Source organism: Hyperoodon ampullatus (genome assembly GCF_949752795.1).
Source record: "Hyperoodon ampullatus genome assembly, chromosome: 2".
NCBI lineage: Eukaryota > Metazoa > Chordata > Mammalia > Artiodactyla > Ziphiidae > Hyperoodon > Hyperoodon ampullatus.
In genome coordinates, this window is record NC_136915.1 from 175,476,871 (window position 1) to 175,496,570 (window position 19,700).

Below are 19,700 nucleotides of genomic sequence, written 5' to 3' on the forward strand. Positions count from 1 at the left end.
CGTCGTGTTTGTAGCAAGGGGCACAAAGATGAATCTCATAGCTCGTTGCACAACCTTGATCTCTTCTCTGTGGGAGGGTTTCACACATAATTCTGTTCCCCACTCCTGTTCTTGCCTGTGCTTTTTGAATATTGGGAAGGCCACTCACCATGTGCTTCTAGCTGTTTGTTATCCTCTGCTAATGTTCCTGGGCTTCCAGAGTTCCACGGGGTCCCATTTAGGGAACAGTGTTCAGTCTCGACCTTGAGGAGCCTACCCAGAGGGGAAGGAAGGCTGCTGCTCTCTCAGATGAAGAGGCGTTTTGGAGGGGGCTGTGTTCTCAGATCAAATGCAGGGAGAAGCACTGAAGGTGCTGGAGGAGATACAGCAGCAGCATATTCATGTTGCCTGTTTTGTGTGTGTGTGTGTGTGTGTGTGTTTGATCCATACACTTTTTTAAATTATAAAAGCAGACTAACCACACGCAGACATTTAAAAAATAAAGCAAAAGGGCCTATAACCATACTATCATCATAACCCTAAAATCTTAACTAAATCTATTGATTCTGTTGATTATTAACTGGTTACTTTATATTCCATCTTAATTCAAAAAGGTTTGAGGATGCTTACAAACATATGTAGTGCAATAGAACATAATAAATAGCTAAGAAATCAGAGCAAAGGGTTAAATAAGTTTATGGAAGTCAGTATAAATTTAATATGCAGAAATGCGTACTAATGCAACTATTCATATAAATTGGTATAGTTCTTCCTGGCCTTTTTTTTTTGGCGCACCACACGGCTTGTGGGATCTTAGTTCCCCAACCGAGATCGAACCCATGCCCTCAGCAGTGAGAGCGCAGAGTCCTAACCACTGGACCGCCAGGGAATTTCCCCCTCCTGACCTTTTAAATATGCACATTCTTCACAGTCTCTTCTGCTTTTGCCCCCACTTAACATTTTACCAAATTTTCCATGTTTCCTTCTAAGTCTTATTGTTCAGGACTGAATGATAAATCCCAAGGACAGACCCCTAATTTATTTAATCATTCCTCTATTGTTGGATCTTGGGTTATTTTCAATGCTATTGTTAAATAAACAATGGCCTAATTAACATCTTTGTGCTTGTAATTTTTTCCATATTTTAGAGTATTTCCTTAAGGAGATTTCCAGAGGTAAAATAATTAATGAAAAGTTCAGACATTTGTATTGCCTTTGAAACATATTCGAGGGTTGCTTTCCCCGAGGGTCCTGTGCACTTGGGATGTCTCCAGCAGACTTCCATGGTGTCCTTCTCCTCACAACCACTTGTATTGATTATTTTTCTGTTTTTTTGCTAATTTAATAGGGAAATGGTATATTGTTATTTTCGTTATGTGTTTGCTGAATTTTGTGTATGTTGCCAAGTTATCTGTTGGCACCTAAGAGGTTTTTTTCACCGATTTCTTTGAGTTCTTTACGTACAAAATGTGTTAACCCTTCCACCATAATGTATTTTGTAAAATATTTTTTCCAGTTTATTTGACTTTTATTTTGATTTGGGGGTTTCTTTGCCTTTGATACTTAGAAGTCTTACAGTTTGGATAGTCAGAGCTCTTGTTAATTTCCTCCGTCATTTCTACCTATTTCCCTAGAGACTGTAGTCCAAGTTCATTCGCCTGGCAGTCCAGGCCTTGGTGATCTTGGCTTGGTTCTCCTTTGCCAGAGCCTCACCTTCTGCTCTCCTCTTGACACCTTCTTGTCAGGAAGCTGAATCAGTGGCATATCTAGCATATTTGGCACCTGGCATGGATGATTTTTTTAACACTCCTCTCTTCTGTATGACAGAGTTATTTTCAGTGATAATTAAGAGATAAAACAAATAATGAAAATGGCCAGAAAAGAATTGCAGACAGTGAAACTTTTCTCTTACTGAATTTTGTGTATATGATCATGGCAGTAAATAAAAACTGTGTGTTTGGTGGGGGGCTGGGGATTAGTAGTGGAGAGGGAGCAGCTGGACTGTTTGTTCTCAGTAAGGATAGACCCTTCTGGAGAGGATGGCCTGACAAAGAGAGGTGACAGACATACTTGTGGAACCAGCTTTGGCCTGGGTACGGAGAGACCTGGATTCTTCTCTGCTGAGCTTGTGATTTGGGCAGGTCCCTTCCCTCTGGGCATCCTCTGTGGTGATGGACCTGTACAGGGTGGCCTGAACTGTGGCTGCTGCTTGCTCCAATGGTCAGAGCATCACACAAGGTGCCTCTGGGGGATCTGCCTTCCTTGTGTGTCCTAGTCCCCAGGCGGCCCTGCCCTAGGTCTGCGGGAGGAAGCCGACCCACAGTGTGTTGTGTGCAGGCCAGGACCAGCCTCTGACAGCGGGGAGGCCTGGGGGCCTACCCAGGGATACCTGCCTGGTTCCGGGGTCTGGGGCTCTCCCTGAGGGGCTGGCCCTGGTGGCGGGACCTCATGCAGGCCTCAGAGGCTGCTGCCTCTGGTTCTTGACCTCTGTGTGAGTGTCAGGCTCCCCTTCCTGGTTTAGGAACCTCCAGCATCCAGCCAGACTCCTTAGTGAGGGCTGGGGATTCCGGGCAAGTCTCCCTCCTGCCTTCCCAACCGGGCTCTGAGTCTAGGGGGCTCCCAGCAGTTTAGTGTAACAGGCACTTATTGCTTCCTGACCCTGGGAAAGTAGCGTGCTAGGGCCTAGGGGTTCAGCTGTTCGCTGCCCTCAAGGATGGCTCTCTGTCGTGGGGGTGACAGCTGGGGTACAATCAGGTGAGTTGAATACACTCTAAAAGGAGCAGCGAATGCACGTACAGAGTAGCAGGTCTGCAGAGGAGGAAGCAGTGAGCTTTTTCATGCGCTGCGCAAGGGGAAGTGGGGTCTGGGGAAGGGCAAGGAGCAGGTGATAAGTGAGCATGGTTTGAGAGAATGGAGGAGAACTCTCTGGGCAGGTTAGGCGAGGGCTCTCCAGCCAGAGGGATCAGCACAAAGGGCTCAGAAGTGTGAAGCAGCAGGATGTGTCTTGGCGGATAGGTCAGTTTTCCTTCAGCATAGGGGGTAAAGGGGCATGGCTGGGCAGGAGCCCTTGAGAGTCCATCTGAAGGAGGTTGGTCTTTGTCCTCAAGGCTTTGGGTAAGCTATCAAATGAAGGTTTAAAGCAGGGAGGGGTCTGCTGGAATTGGTGTGATGAGCTTTACATTTCAGAAAGATCTCCAAGGCAGAGGTGTGGAGAGGGGCCTGCAGGACGGCACACCTGGAGAACGGGAAAGCTGTCAGATCCAGGAGAGACGGGAGGAGCAAAGGGGTGGCGCAGGTAGGGACGGGAGAGGTGTCAGGGTGGTAGAATTGGGGGCCTTTGGCCATCTCCTGGATGTCCTGGAAACACAGTACCAGGGTCTCCTTAGCTCCCCTGAGGGGAGATTCCAGGGTCCCCCACGTAAGTTGTGATCCTCGTAGTTGCATCAGGCCTGCTGGGCAGGAGCTACAAGGCCGGGCATTGGAGCAGGACTGTGCCCAGAGCCCCCAGAGCCCCCAGCCACCAGGAAAGCAGTTGAGGGTGAGGACAAGCAGTGGGGCTCCTACCCTCTGGATGCTCTGGGAAGGAGCTGGTAATGCCAGGAGCAGTGAGCACTTGGGCTCCGCCCTCTGAGCGCCTCTGGCTTTTTGGGAGGCGCCCTGATTGGGTGACCCATCGCCGAGTCCCCAGCCCCTAGCCACAGGCACACAAGCCATGGGATCCCATCCGTGCTCCCTGCTCTTCTCGTTTCACAGTCACTCTCTCCCCAGCCTTCCCTCGTGCGTTGCCTTAGGGAGGACTAAAGGATGGAGGTGGGACCAGGGCATTTACCACGGAAACCTCTCCTCGTCTGGAAGAAGCCCCTGGTGGCTAGCCCTCTACCGTCGAGTCTTGTCATTTCGTTCTTATTTTCGGCAGGCTTGGGGGAAGAGAGAGGATGGGGCAGGGGCTTTGGCTCTGGCGTGGCGACTGTCCTGTGAAATACTCAGAGGCCATGGGACCCTCTGGTTTTCCCCTAGCATTTGAGTGTTAAGTTTCATAGCCAGGACGTGAGGCTTCCTCCTGACCCGCTGCAGATGCCATGGCGAGTGTCACCTCTCCAAGGCTGGGCCACAGCTGGCAATCCCAAGGGCCGGGCACCCCCAGTTCTAAATTCTGCTCTGACTCGAGGCCCATCAGAGCCTGTTCTGTTCGGCCGTGACCGAGTGACTTCCCACCTCTCTGGTGAGCAGGTGGGGTTCAGAAGTCCCCGGTCCTATTTCAGCTCCTGTAAGCAACCACTGAGCCACCTGTTGTCTCCCCCTCCCCGGCTACTAATCCAATCATAGAGGCCAACTTCCTTTGAGTGTTTTATTTTATCCTTTAGACCTAAATGGCCATCTCACCTTGCCTGTGGGGCGGGCAGGTGTTCAAAGCACTCCTCTTGTTTTCCCACGCCATCCTCCCTACAGTCTGAGAGCTGGGGGAGGTTCTGAGCACTGTCTGCAGATGGAAAAACAGAAGCTCGGGGAAGGAGGCGACTTGTCCATGTTACGTGGCAGTGAGTAGCCTGCTTACGACCAGTTGGGGTCCTAAGGCCGTCCTTGGCACTCCGTCCCCTTCGTCTGTCCTCGAATGCCGTCGGGGGCCGGGCAGGTGACGCATATGAACAGGGCCTGGTGACAGGGGGCGGAAGGCCCGTCTCAAGGTGTGCAGTTTAGCTCCAGCCCACAGACGGTCGCTACCGGCAATGTGGGCCCAGTATTTCAAAGAACGCTGGAGATTTGGATGTTTGTGTGAAATGTCCCGATTTTTAAGTGTTGGCAACTAATTTAGAACAACAAAAAAAATTGTTGCCAAAGAAAATAAGTCTGCTGGCCACTGGCCGGACACTCAGCCCTGCATCATTGGTCACTAAGTGGCTTTCCTCTGGGTCTGATTCAGGGTTGAGGGGGAACTCCACTGACTGACTTCCCTGGCAAAGGGCAGGGGAGAGCTGAGCTTGGGAAGTGAGGGAAGAGGAAACGGTCCCAGGAGCTGCCAGTCCATCCGCGTCATGCTGGCCAAGCACCGTGTAAACAGCTCAGCCGCCTGCATTCCCAGGGCAAATACTTTCCATTTTCCTCTTGGGTCACCCTGAATTCTGGGGTTCTTTGGAGGTTTATCGCCTCACTTCCTTTTCCAAAGATTGAAATGACGATGGCTTGAAAATATTTTCTCCATTTGGGTTTTTCCTTGGTGACTTCATTCGGAGACAGATGTGCCCTAATAATAGCATTGAAAGTTGAGGGGAATAAATCAGCCAGCTGGTTCTGTTCCCTAGAAGTGATCTTACAGTTCCTAAATGTGGGCCGTCCCCAGAGACCCAGGGCTGCGGGCGGAGCCTGCGATAGGGCCACGGTCATTGTGAGACTCCGGAGTGTCCCTCTCTCTGGGACAGAGTCCCTGCGGCTCTGTTCACCCAGGAGGGCAGCGCTCACGTCTCGTCCGGGCTCCCAGCTTAGCTGCTGGTCTCCTGGCACACGGCAGGTGGACATCGCAAAGAAGGTTTGCACTTGTCACAGACTGGCAGACAAAGCGCTCACTCAGCTCCTGCCTTTTCCCTGTGCCCAGAGGCCCAGAGCTTGGTGACACCTAAACCCAGTCTGTCTCGAGCAGTCCAGTCCTCCAAAGGGTCTCTCCAGTTCCTTTGGTTCAGGGCCACTGGCCGGAAGGACCCTCAGTCATTAAGCCCCTTCCTCAGCCCCTCCCATTCCAGAATACATTTTCCAGACAACCCACTCGCATCTCTCAATAACGTTTCACTTCCTCTAACTCAGTAGGAAGGGGATGAAACACGTCTAAGAGAACCAGAAGCATTCCATAAGCTGCACAGACAAGAGGGGGACTTCTGTGGGTCAAGCTTTGAGGTAGAGGGTGGTGTGTACCTTAGATAGAAAAGGTACCACCCATATGCAGGTGCTGATGCTGGGTTGTGGGTTAGCTTCTCTTTAAATCTGAGGGAGAGGACAGGAGGGACTGCAGCGGAAGCCGGCTTTGCCCATCTCTAACACAGGAGATCCCCACCACAGTGCTGTGAAGGTCCGTCCCCCGTGTAATTACCCCAAGAGCTTCTGTAAAATACCTCAATATAAAATAAATGTTAATGCATGGTAGCCTAAAGCCCAAAAGTGATGGAAACAGTGATGGGGTGTCCTTGCTTCCAGGGTGTGGGAGACCCCCTTGCAGTTGGGCATGCAGGCTGCCAGGGATAGGGGTTGGGGCAGGAGCCCCAGGTCTGTCCCCTGATTGGGACCCAAGCCTGGCTGAGCCCCTTGGCCCCTGCTGCTCAGGGAATGAGAGGTGAGTCCGCTGCCTGTTTCTCAGGGCCCGGGGAGGCTCCTGCTACACAGGAAAGTGCTAAGTAAGCACTCAGGGCCCCAGTTGACAGAGATGCACGGGGACGGGCGATGAGTCAATCTGTTTATGAAAATCACACAGACGTCAGGATGAACCCCCCCGCCGCCGGGGTCATCTCACAGCTGCGCTCTGAGAGCTGACAAGTCTTGCTCATACTTGGGGGTTCACTGGTATGTCTTTTTGGCCTCCAGTAGGCTACACATGAACAGATGCATGACTGCCTCGCTGAAACAGGCCTGTGCCCTGAACAGCCCTGGTCGGGAGAGGGAGGCCGGGTGACTCAGAACCGGCATCAGAGCTGTACCTCAGCCTCTGGTGGGCAGGGCTGCAGCAGCTGGGTTTCTGAGCCTCTGCAAGTCTGCCTTCCCATTTGCTGAGCGCCGTTTAGCCACAGGCAAATCAGTGTAATCTGTCAGAAATATGAATTGCACCAGTATGTCTTGCTGGGAAATATTTTCTAAATATAGCTAAATATTTGATACTGCACATGATTTGTTCTCATGTGGTATTCACGCTCTTCCTGAAAAGTTTCCTTGTTAGAAATTCCTTTGGTGTGTGTTCCCCCCAAATCTGACTTTGGAGTTAGTCCAGAGTAAGCCCCTTACCAAATCTCTTACAAGTGCTTTCTGGGTTCTCCGAAACTACTTAAAAGGTAGTATTTTGTCTGTGAATGTTCTTGGCCTAGAGAAGTAAACTTTCAGCAAGCTGGAGATTGAGGAAATCTTGTCCCTTCTACTATGTACACAGTAGGATCCTTAGGTTCTCAAATTTACAACCAGAAGATTTTCAGTCTCAGGGAATCTGGGAGAAAATACAGCAGCTGCTAACACAGGAGAAGCTTGTTTCCATAAGCAGGGCTGTGCTTGTAAGAGCTGGGGGCAGAGAAGAGGACTTTTCTGATTCTTCCTCATTTTGCAGAAAACTTCATTTCAGATTGCTGGCTTAATTTAAATGTCATCTTCCAGCATGGGATGAAGCAGTCTGTTTCCACATGGGCCACCCGTCAGAGCCCATGGGTCCTGTTGCTGGGTTGAGCCTCCCTGGGAACAGGCAGAGTTACTTCCTTCAGACTTTGGGTCCATGGAGTGGACTGGGGCGGTGGGAGGGGAGGGTCTGCGGGAAACAGAAGGACCGCTGGTGGCTTCCGTGCGAGGCCGCCTCCTTATGTGCCGCCTCTCACACCCATCCTAGAAGGGCTCCTGGGCGTTCTGGACTTCCAGAAAGTCTCTGTTTAAGGCCAGCCCCCAGCTCCTCCAGGGTTCATTTCATGGCAAGGAATCAACTTGTTACCGGGGACCCACGGCCTGCCATCTGTGGCCTTCAGCCTCTGCCCTTTCCTCTTGGAAAAGTGGCCCCTGAAGGCCAGGGCTGGGATAGAGGAGGAGGTGATCAGACCCTGCTGCTAATTCTGCTGAGCCAACGCAGAGTCTCCTCCTGTGTGTTGCATCCCACACACAGTCTCATGCCCTCAGGGGGCTTACAGACCAGACTGGACACATGAGAAGTTTGTAGGGTAGGTGGTATTCCCATTTTACAGATAAGGAGGAAACTGAAACTCAGAGAGGTTTGGTAACTTGCCTAATACCACCAGCCAAGAATAACAGGATCTAAACCTAGGTTTATCCGGCTATAAGTTTACCATGTTACAAATGACCAATGAGGCAGCCTAGCAGAGTGATGGAGAGCTTGGACCCTGGAGCCAGACTGCCTGGGTTCAAATCTTGGCTTTGCCACTTATCATGTGTAGAACCTCGGGCAAGTCGCTTAATCTCTCTGTGCCTCAGTGTCCCCATCTGTAAAATGGGCTAATGAGATGACCTCTGTGACAGGTTGAGATATTTGTATCATGCATACATAATACTTATGAAGCACTTGGCGTTGTGTCTGGCTCTAGAAAACAGTCGAGACATATCACCTATTTATTACTAGAACAGCCCACAATGCTATTGGCTCCACCCCGCTGCCCGCCTGGCCTTACGTCTTGCGGGCTGAGAAGGAGGGATTGAGCTGGAGGAGCTGTGTTGGGGCTGGGGGTGTCATGACTGGCCCCTGTGAGGAAGTCGCCCAGGAGGGGCACTGGGGGTGCTCAGCCGTCCCAGGCCTTCAGTGCCAATTGTCTGTTGACCAGTGAAGACCTTCAGTAAATTTCCACCCTCTGTAACTCGGCCTTGTTTTTTGCATTTTAACCAAAGTAAAAATAAAATCTCTGGGGAGGGGTGGACGAAGCGAAGGGAGGGAAGGGACCTGGTGTATGTCGCAGGGGCCGCCTCCACCAGCTGGGCAGGGCTCTGGATGCCCTTTCCCAGAGGAAAGGCTGAGCCTTTCTGTCCTCTGAGCTTTGTCCATTAGGAAGTCAGCTGCTAGAGGCTGCCATTCCCCATCCCCCAGGGCTCTTCCTCAGCCCCCTGGCCACTCCCTGTTTCCTGCAATTGTTGGCTCCCCCCAACCTCGGCTCCAGCGGCCCCAGCAGACTCCTGGTGTGAGAGGTAGGCTAGGCCCCTGCGCACCAAAGCATTTCCTTTGCTTTCAGCTGCTTCCCCTCTCTGGCCTCTTTCTTCTAGCGCTCCATTATTTTTAGTTCTTAAGAAGATGAAGTCCAGGAGGGAGGAGGAAGGAGAAGCCAAGCCTGTGACCTTCTAGATCAGAGATGGAGCATTTGCCGGGCCTTCCTGGTAGGGAATATTTGGAGCATTTCCATTTTGGGTGAAGGATACCTCCATTCCTTGGTAACCAAAAAAAAAAAGGCTGGTTTGGCAAGACTGTGAGCCCCTTTGTTGCCAGCTCCTGTAAAGTTAGGAAGAGGGAAGGAGGGTGGATCTGGAACAGTCACTGGGAGAAGTGCTTTCTTTGCTGGGTTGACTAACCAGACTGAAAGAGTGTCCTCCAGACCCTCATGTGTGCATGTGGAAAGGCCCCTGGGGCCGGGGCCTGCTGTCCTGGAGCCTGGTGGTGTGTAGTGAACCCCAGGCAGATTGGACAGGAAGTCCCCCCAAGTATTCCCCCTGGAGATGTCTCTGGAAAGCTCCAAGCTTGAGCATGCGAGCATAAAGAGGTATGAGCCAGTGGAGGTGTATTTCAACTTCCAGGAGATGGCACGCAGCAGGGCCTGAGCCCCGGCCGTGTGACGGACCTGTAAAATTTTCTCATCGGTCATGCAGCTGGTAGTATTGTACTCCCACTGTGTGTCCAGCCTGGGGTGGGGGGGCGTCCAGAAGTGTTAGGACAAATTCCAGTTCTCCAGAAGCTTACCCTCTGATGGGAGACACAGCACAGGACCCAAGAATCACGAAGCTCTCAAAGCCTATCCTGCCAGCGGGGAGGATTCTTGGAATGGCCTGTGGCTGGTCTGAGAGGCTTTATGGAGAAGGTAGGGCCAGTTCACGGACTCCAGCACCATCAGCTGTGGGGACAGATGGGATGTGGATAAAGAAAAGGAGAGGGGAGAACACTGCAGGCAGAGCCCCTGCGTGAGCGGGGACCTAGAAGGGGGGTAGGCATGGGAAAAGAAGGTGGCCAGCCCTGCAGGATCAGAGAGGGTGTCCGAGAGCGTGAGCGCAGGAGAGGAGGGTGGGCGGGTGTCTGGGGCGGCCCTCCGTCCCTGGTGGGGGCCTTGATCCCATCTGTAGGTGGTCAGGGAACTCTTGGTGGCCAGTAGGGCCAACTGGGCCTGGGGGGACTCCTCAGGCAGGGATTCTGGATGATGGTAGGGGAGGGAGAATGGCAGTGAGGGATGGACCCCTGTGTGCCAATCTGGGTGCTACCCTTGTCCCAGAAACTGGGCCTCTGGTTGCGACAGGAAGAAGGCAGCTGCTCAGGAGAGGGCAGCTAGGCAGCCGCTCAGGGTTTTCCTGGCTTTGGCCAGAATGTGCTGCTGGGAGTTCACCGACCGAGGTGGTAACCCTCAGGAAGGGCCAGCCCGAGCTGAACACTTGCATCAGGAGCTCCCGTTTTTCAACAGGAGCTCTGGGCCCTGACCGGGTCCTACGCTCCAAACCCGGAGCAGCGCAGCCCTCTGATCCGACCAGGAGTGGAGAGGACAGGGCACCCACCCTGAGACCACAGAGCTGGTTCCTGCCTCTCATGCCCTCAGTAGCCAAGGGGTCCAGGCCTGCAGGGGCTGGTGAGGGCCCAGCCGTCCTCATTCTCCTGCCCTAGAGCAGCCACTGATGCTGTGGGAGGTACATCGCCCACCCCACTGCCCTCAGCGTGATTCCGACCATCTGTGGGTGGGTTTCCTGCAGAACAGGTGAGGAAACGCTGTGCCAGCCGTAGGCCCTGAACCACTCATCTTGTGGGAACACCATGTGGGGCGGGGAGAGAGGTAGGGATGAAATTCCACATTACTCAGGTCTTTCTCAAAGAGTGTTTCTGCATTCGGCTTTTAGGGGAGTTTCCTTGTTTGTTAAAGGGGAAAGACGGTTAGTCTTAAAATCCAGATTCTTATTTTTAGCCAGAGCTACCTGCCCTGCCAAGTCCTTGGGCTTTGTTTCTCCTACCCTTGGTGTCTTGGTTTTGAAAGGCCTTCCCTCCTCCGCTCCAGGCTCCCAGCTCACTTTGGCAGGGGTGGGTTTGGCCCCAGCCAGGTTTCTAACCAGGCCTCCAGGACGGAGCTATTGAGCCAGGGGCCCCTACCTGCCTGGGCTTGCACCCAGCTGCCGTCACAGGAGGGCCCTGCCAGGACGAATACAATGAACAAAGTTGTCTTGCCTTGGCTCTGCGTCCTGGGAGAAGCACAGCCTTTTCCCCAGCGAAGGAAAGAATGATCACTAGGGAAACCCAAACTGCTTTTGTAGAAAGACCAAAAGAAGAAGAGAAGGAAGAAAAAAGCATTTTTCCCAAACATGGACAACTCAGTGCCTTTTGCTCAGACTTCTGCAAGGCCAGAACAAAGGCACTGACACAGAATGAACCTTCCCGGGCAGGGACGTCTTCACCCACTTTCAGCGCTTTGTTAATGTGTCTTCCCAAAGTGGGTGTCAGTGAGGCTGTTCTGGGAACCACTTGGAAAGGAGGGCAAGGCGGGTCATTAGTCAAGCCTGCCCCGTCGGAAAGGTCACTCTTTGGACAAAGCACTTGCTGTTTATCTGAGGCTATTTTTTAACTGGAGGAGAGACGATGGGGGGCCCAGTTACCCTGTTGGCTGAAACAAAACAAAATCCTCAGAGCAAACCAGGAAGCTGTGTGACCTGAAGCAAGTTACTTAACCTCTCTGAACATGTTTCATCATTTGCAGAATGTAGATAAGTATCAGTGCTGTGAGTGAGGATTACATGAAATATTAGCAGAGTACCTAGCAACATGTTAGGCATTTAATATGATGTGATTTCTCTGCCTCTTTCCCCGGACAAGCCAGGTTATCACCACTCACCAGCACATATGCACAGGCATCATATACACATGCACACGTGTGCAGCAAGGCAAAGGATTCTGGCAATCTTGCTTTGGAGGGTCATAGGGTCCAGAGATAATTTCCCTTTTCTGATATTTTAGATATTTCCCTTCATCTCTTCCACTCAAAAAAAAAAAAAGGATACTCTTTATAATTATCTAAAAACAAAAGTTTGGCAAGTGATCTAACTATTTAAATAAAAGGGGAAGTACTGGAGGAAAGAGGAGAATATTAGGGGAACAGCTCAGATGGGAAAGGGGTTAAGAAGAGTGTGTAAACCCTCTGTGTAAAATGAAATCCGTTCAGCAGTCTCACTGTTTATTATGTTCTTCGCTGGTGCCTAGCAGAGTTCCACACGTGTGAAATGGCGTTCTTTGGGGAACTCTTCTTTCTCCTTTTAGCAACTTTACTGACCTTCTGAACCAGAAACTGGTGTTGAGGCACCTGGACGCCGGCCGGCTCTGCTCTTTCTGAGTCACAGAGCTCGAGGCCCCAGGAGCCGCCCTGTGTGTTCCCAGTTGCCATGAACATCCAAAGGGAAGCTTTGTAAGCAATTAACCACACAATTAGCTCATCTTCTTGCCACCGGTAATGACTGACCCTCTGGAAGTGCCCGGCGGATTTTTGCCAGTCTCCTATGCCTTGGAGGAGAAAACTGTTTCAATCAAAAAAAACAAAACAGGGGCTTCCCTGGTGGCGCAGTGGTTGAGAGTCCGCCTGCCGATGCAGGGGACACGGGTTCGTGCCCCGGTCCGGGAGGATCCCACATGCCACAGAGCGGCCGGGCCCGTGAGCCATGGCCGCTGAGCCTGCGCGTCCAGAGCCTGTGCTCCGCAACGGGAGAGGCCACAACAGTGAGAGGCCCGCGTACCGCGAAAACCAAACCAAACCAAACAAAACAGACACAGAAGTACAAAGTGAACATCTAAGGTTCACCTGTCCAATGACGGTATACAGAGCATCCGTGTACATGTGTACCGCCTCATCAGTTCTCAGAACTGATCAGGTAGAGTGTGCATCAGGGAGAGTGTGATGTTATCGTGCCCAGTTTACAGGTGAGAACGCTGAGGTCGGAGAGGTTCAAAGGCTTGCTCACAGCTGCAGCCGGGAGGTGGCAGAGCCAGGGATCGTTCTAGCTCCAAAGCCTGGGTCGTGTGCCGTCTTCTGGAAACAAAATCCAACGCTGCGGCCTGCCTCAGAGGCAGAGGATTTTAAACACACTCGAGACGGAGGGGAAGAGTGTGTCGCTTCAGCCTGCGTTTGCAGGACGGAAACAGCGGCAAGCCTGGCAAAGCCAGCGGGAAGGGACGCTGCAGGAAGGGCCGGCTGCCTTGGGTAGAGAGGCCTTGTCAGGAGCTGGCTTCAGGAGGCCTGCTTCTCCAGACAGGAGACAGTGCAGGCGCTGCTGGGGCCGACAAGAGGGCCGCAGATCCCGCAGGACCCTGGAAACTTCAACTTACTTCCAGAGGCTCTGACCAGGTTCCCGACGGGCGATGCTGGATTCGGTCTCCCTCCTCCTGAGCCGGGCGGGGCTTGGCTCAGCCTGCAGGCCTAGCTGACTGGCCCTGCTGGCCTCTCCAGGACCCGTGGCAGGGGGTTGCCAAGTACCTGGTGGAGCCAGGTGCTGGGGGTCCTGGCTGTCGGGAGGGTACACTCGCCCAGAGGAGAGCTGGGGTGCAGGCGTGCCCCGGGCACTGTGAGAGCACGCAGGAGGGACAGCTCAAGTAGAGGAAGGGCCTCCGGGGTCTCTGAGCTGCCTGGGGTTTAGCGGAGTCCTTTGCCTCCCCGCCCGTGCTTGCGAAAAATCCCTGGTGGCGGAAGGTGTCACCCTTGCAGTGTCTGAGGGTAGGTGAGCAGGGGTACGTGCAGTGAGCCAGGGGTCGCCTGCAGAATCTCATGGGCCTGAGAGAACATGTGTTTCCTGAACTGCAAATACCTCCGTGTGTGGATGGGGGAGGAGAGCTAGGCCTGCAGACATCCTAGGGCATGTGAGGCAGTCCTCCAGCAAAGGAACAGCTGGCCCCCATGTCACTACCCCTTCTGGGCCGTGCATATCATGCAGCTGATCCTGAGGACAGCTAAAGCGTCCTGTGAGTGGGCTGCCCAGAGGCCCCCTCAGCCCCCAGCCTCGGCTCTGGGTCCCTGCTTCCCCACCTTCCTCCTCCTCCTCATCTCCACCAGTCCTTTTGGCCTGTTTGATGGAAGAAGACAAAGGCCTGCCTTTGAGGTCATCCACTTAGCCTTTTTATTTAAGGCAGTGTTCCCTGCAGCACGAGGCGGATGACTGGCTGGGGGAAACAGCCAGAGGGTGGTGTTTACCCAGGAGTCATTAGCATCCCTGGGAGGCTTGGAGTCTGGTTTAGATAAACACAGAGTCAGAGAGGCTGCCCAGGCTTCCTCCCTTGGGCCCCACTGGCCAGTGGACCGTTTCCGCGCTGGGCTCTCAAGGGCTCTGGGTGAGTCCAGGCCAGAGGGCTGAGGAGCTGCCTTCCTCGCCAGGGCTGCCCCCAGCGCTCTGAGGCTCTGCGTGCTGAGTGGAGAGGTCACCACACATGGGTATCGGCCGTTAGGGACTAGGTGCACATCTGCTGTGAGGCCAGAAGTCTTTGGGCAAAGAGGAGGAGGGAAAAGTGAGAGCCCTCGAGCCTCCCAAAGGCACCAGTGGCTGGAGAGGGCTCAGCTGGCGTTGGCCAGGTTCTGAAACTCCCTTTCCAGGTGACTTGTGTCACCTCAAGCTTGAAGAGGGGTGGGGTTTTGTTGTTACTAGGCTTTTTCTCCTGCTACAAATCCCTCTCCACATCCCCTGAATATTTCAGCTCCTGTCAAGTCAGGTATGAAGGGAGGGAACTGCCCAGAGCAGCTTCAGAGCACCAGGCGTCTCCAGCCACTCTGAGTAGTAAAGGACCAGCCTCCACTCCCCAGGTCTGGCTCTTTTCTGATCCTTTTGAACTCCTCTGTGTGAATTAGGGCCCTACCTTTTCCTGTGCAGCCAAAGTAGAGAACATGACCCCACCTCTTACAGAGCGAGGTCAGGGCTGTAACAAACATCAGCAGAAAGCCCGGCCCTGCCCTGCGCTCAAGTAGAAAACAGAGCGAAACCAAAACCAGTGCTTATTTAACCCAGGAGTGCAGTCATCTAGGGATTTGTGGAGCTGGGTCATCCAAGCCCATGAACCTGAGGTGTTACCTGAAAAACCTCACTTCTGGTCTGCAGTTGGCTTACACCCAGCACAGAATCAAGGTGAGCGCTGTGTGTCGTCAGCCCACCCTGTGGCTCCTTCCCTGCTCAAGAGGCAATCAGCTTTGTGGGGCTTGCCTTTCCCTTGAAGTGCCGTCCAAGAACATCCCAAGTGTAAAATTCCAGCCACAGTCTAGGAGCGATTAGCTGGTCTGATCTGACTCATGGGAGAGCCTTGTGTCACCTGGTAGCTAAGCTGGAAGTGGCACCTGCCCAGCCCCGGAATGACATCTGTCTGGGGTTTTGATGGCCAGCTGTGGAGCCTCTCCCAAAGGCTCTGGGCTCCTCTGCTGAAGAAGCAGCCCGAAGACCCCCTTACCCCGGAGCACTGTCCTGCCAGCCCAGCGGCCTGGCTGCCCAGGGGAACCTCCTTGAAGAAATCTCCTTGTCCTTCCTGCCCAATCTTCTGTCCCCATCACCTTGCCCAGCGTGCTCTGGGCTGGAAGGGCCCCTGCTTGTTGATAGGCACAGCAGTTGGTGAATCGGTTTGAGGTTCCCAGGGTGATCTGGCACCTACTGGCAGGGAGGACAATGGAATGACTTTGGGGAAGCAACTCAGCTAGTAAGAGTCTTCATCTTACAGAGGAGATAATCCTGTCTACCACCAGGTTGTTTGAAGATGAGAAATGAGGCCATAGGAGCCCGGTCCAGCTCCTGTCACATAGTGAGAGGCCATAAGTGATGAGTCCTGAACGCTCACGCCAGGCCCAGTGCTGGGGGAGGCTGGCCGTCCGTCCTGTTGCACATCTAGGGAAAAGAGCCCTGCCGGTGAGGTGACAACTGATGCCAGCTTGCAGGGAGTTTCTAAGAGCCATTCCCTTTGCTCTGTCATGCCCAGCAGACTTAGGAAGAACACCCCAGCTTATCCATTAGGTAGGCCATTTATCTATCAGATCTGCGTGTAAGTAGTGTGCCAGAGTAGAGCTTGGCGGAGTCAGCTAGCTGACTCCTCAGATTTACACAGGAGGACCCCGCCACCCAGAGAGGCCAGGGGGGCCTTTCAGGCATGTGGAGCTCTGGGGGGGGGCGTTCCAGGAAGGGTCAGCAGAGGGTGTCCAGATGACCCTGGTGACTGGGAGGTGATGGAGGGACAGGGCCAGTGAAATCAGCTGGCAGCCAGCACTGCCGAGGAGGAGGGACCAGGTGCCCTTTGCCACACCGTGCTCAAGGCATTTAAGAGCTGCCTGTGTGTCTGACAAAACTCAGCTTGAGAAATTCGAGATCTGGGACTGTTGTCTGATGGCAGAGAAGTGACTGAGGCTATTGAGACTCTCCCAGGAGAGAAAAGGTGATCAATTCCTCTGGGTGGAATTCTTCCAGGTTGTTGGGCTGCCCTCCTTTCTGGCCTCGTCGGCTGTCTTTGGTGGGGAAGAGGCCTGGTATCCATTGCTGAGGACTGTGTCTTCCTCCAGCGAGGGGCTTGCAGGGAGACTGTTAGCCCAATTGACCCTCTGGGACCCACCACCTGGAAGCGGCTTCTGCCTAGAGTTGGTGGTTCTTAAATGGGTGCTGTGGTCTCCCGGGCATCGTAAGGGAATCGATTCTCTGTAATCTCCTGCCCTTTTGTTTCTCTCCGCTCCCATGGGCCGGGGGTAGGGGCGGTGGTCACCCTGCTGCCTTCTTTCCTGGGCCTTTCCTGGACCTGCTTTTCTGTTTACTGTTTGGCAGTGAATCTAGGCACTGCCTGGGTGCTGCTATTTAAAACCCACAGGAAAATCCTCTGCTTGCTGCTGCCAGCACAGTCGAGAAATCCCGTGGTGTGCAAACCCGCCCCAGTGGAATATTCCACCTTGGAAGCGGGGGGACTCTCTGGCCTTGGCCATATGGGGCCCAATTTTCATGTTGAAGAAATGCTCCCTTGTGGAGGAGGTGTGGGAAAGAGGAAGCTACGCGGAAAAATGCCTCATTTACTCAGAGCCCAGCCATGTTGGGAGGCTCTTGGGTCCCGCGAGCCATCAGAGGACCCCGCCCTGGAGCACCCGCCTCCTTTCTGGACCCCTGAAGAGCGGTCCGGGAACTAGAGGTTTCGCAGCTCAGATGCCCCTGCTGGGCTCAAACCTGGCTGTTCTCGCCCAGCTCTTTTCCCTCCTGCCTCCCGGGTCCCAGGCCCACTGCCCAGTGTGTCCCCGTGGATCCCCAGAGAGCTGCATCCTGACAGGGTGGGTTTGGTCCAGCCCCAGGCTCCTTGACCTTTATTCTTGAGTAACTATGGCAACACCTCCGCTTGGCTCCGGACTGACTGTTCCTGGGATGACTTCAGGGACACCCCTCCTTGAACTCAGACCACTAAGACTCTTTCACAAACACCCCTGTGCCCGTGAACTTCTAATGGCTTTACCTCCGGGGCTCAAAGGAATGTATGTGTTATTCCCATTTTACAGGGAAGATAATAGGGCCTCAAGGGGAGGGTCAGGAACTTGTCCCAGGTCAGTCAGTGAGGAGCAGCCGCAGCCAGGACTCAGGCCCAGGGCAGCCTGCCTCCCCAACACCACACTCCCCGGAGTCCAAGCGTCTCGGCCCCGGCGTGCAGAGCTGGCCTCGCCCTCCAACCCTTATCAGCCACTGCTTCTGGCTCGCATTCCCAGCACATCCGGCCCAACTGCTCCAAAGCCCAGTCCCGGACCTCTGTTCCCACAGGCCCCGCTGCCTGCAGTAGTCTTCTTCTGCTCCCTCGATTGTGCCCCCGGCCTGCGTCTGTGGGGTCAGCCTCTGTGATGACCTTCCTCCCCGGCAGGCATCAGTCTTTGCAGGCCCCCGACCCCGGCAGCGGGACACATCCTCCCTGGGTCCTCTGCTGGCACCGCATCTGCAAGTGCAGTAGGAGGTGACACGCTGCAGCTGGGTGATCGTGGCCTCTCTAGTCTTCCTCTGAGGGGCCCTTGCTGTTGGGATGCGAGAGGTCATTTTCCAGAGTCCTAGAGTGTCCACTGATCGAAAGATAGTGGGGGGGACCAGTTGTCCATCCCTCACTAGACAGATGAGGAAGCTGAGGCCCTGAGAAGGGAGCATGAAGAAAGGCAGTGTGGGTTTAGTGGTCCCCTGATGGGGGAGTGGCATGGGATGGGGTCCGCCCTGGATGGAGAACACTGTGCCCTCCCCTTCCTCCCACCCCACTCTGAACCCGTCGGACCCTCGTCCCCTCTGAGCTCTGTTGCGGGGGTGTGACCAAGCAGGTGGTGAGAGCTGTGCACTTTTCTTCTGGACCCACCTAGACGTCTTCCCTGTGGGTGGAACAAACCATCACGTGGTTGGTCATCTCATGTAATTAGGTTTTCCCAGTGCTGCCCTCGTGCATTGTCTGTCCTGAGTGTTTGTGCAGCCTTCTGGGTGCTTAGATAAGAAACGCTGGCTTTCCTTAGCCTTCTTCGGAGATCTCCATCAGAAGGATCTAGGAAAAACACCCTTGTCGGTGAGGCCGGCCCTTTGTCACATGGCCTGGCAGAGCGCTGCCTTTGCTTTAGACTAGGTCTTGGCAGTAGAGTGAGGGTTTCTGGGGTGGGGTAAACATTGCCAGGTTCGGGAGGGAAGAATTCTTCTCCTGAAACAGATTTTAACTTGAAGCCTTGATGACAGAAGCAGCTGAGTCTCACCAGAGAGAAAAAAACGAAGGAGACTGATTTAACCTTGGGCTCCAGCAGCTGGAGTCAGTCCAGCAACCTCAGCGTGGCTGCTAGCGGACGCTGCAGGACAGAGAATGAGGAACCGCCAGGGGTCCCCAGGGGTCCACTGTCCAGGCAGGACCACTCCTCACCTCCCTCTTCTGTAGAATTCCCAGCTTCTCCTTCCCCGCGCAGAGCCTTGGGGGTTTACTGTCTGTGGTTTTGCTGTCAGGAATCCACTTCTCAGGAGCTTGAAATGCTTCACTTCTCATCACTCCCTTCAGGGGCTCGTGTCTGGGGACACTTGATCTTCATGTCTACAGCCCATTCTTATTAAAGTAACTTAGGGATATTTTTATAGAGAGAAATGTTTATAGCTGGGGACAAAAAGGATTTTCTTTAAAGTAGTCATATAGGTGAAGGTTTAAATGTGGCTCTATCACTTACTTGTCTGAGGCTTGGGTTCTGCAAATGGAAATAATAACGATTACCTTGCATCCTTGCTGTGAAAATAAAATAAGAAGGTGCTCAATAAACGTTAGTTCTCCTTTCTGCCCAAGGAGCCCCTCCTACACACACACACATGCACACACACACACAGAGTTTTTACTTAAGAAATGTCTTGAGAAGGAGAAGTGCAGTGGAGAGAGAGTCCTGCGGGCTGGCTCACCCCTGTGTGCACCAAAGCCTTGGAGGCACTGCTGTCCCCAGGGAGTTCCCTTTAAAGTCTCAAACCTCTCACCTCTCAGAGGCAAGAGGTGCCTCTGCTGGCACCGCATCTGCAAGTGCAGTAGGAGGTGACACGCTGCAGCTGGGTGATCGTGGCCTCTCTCGTCTTCCTCTGAGGGGCCCTTGCTGTTGGGATGCGAGAGGTCATTTTCCAGAGTCCTAGAGTGTGCACTGATCCAAAGAGCGTGGGGGACCAGCCGTCCATCCCTCACTAGACAGATGAGGAAACTGAGAGGGGGCACAAAGAAAGGCAGTGTGGGTTTAGTTGTCCCCTGATGGGGAAGTGGCGTGGGATGGGGTCAGCCCTGGATGGAGAATGCTCTGTCCTTCCCTTCCTCTGTGCCCAGAGCCTGTCAGATCCTTGTCCCCTTGATTCTGGGCGTTTTGCTC

At 53.6% G+C, this 19,700-nt stretch overlaps 1 protein-coding gene across 1 annotated transcript in view; it reads left to right on the plus strand.

Moving 5' to 3' along the window:
- Positions 1 to 19,700, plus strand: part of ITPKB (inositol-trisphosphate 3-kinase B) — a gene marked incomplete at both ends in the record, with an annotated part of 93,046 nt that overhangs the window by 61,427 nt on the left and 11,919 nt on the right. The window lies entirely within an intron of this gene.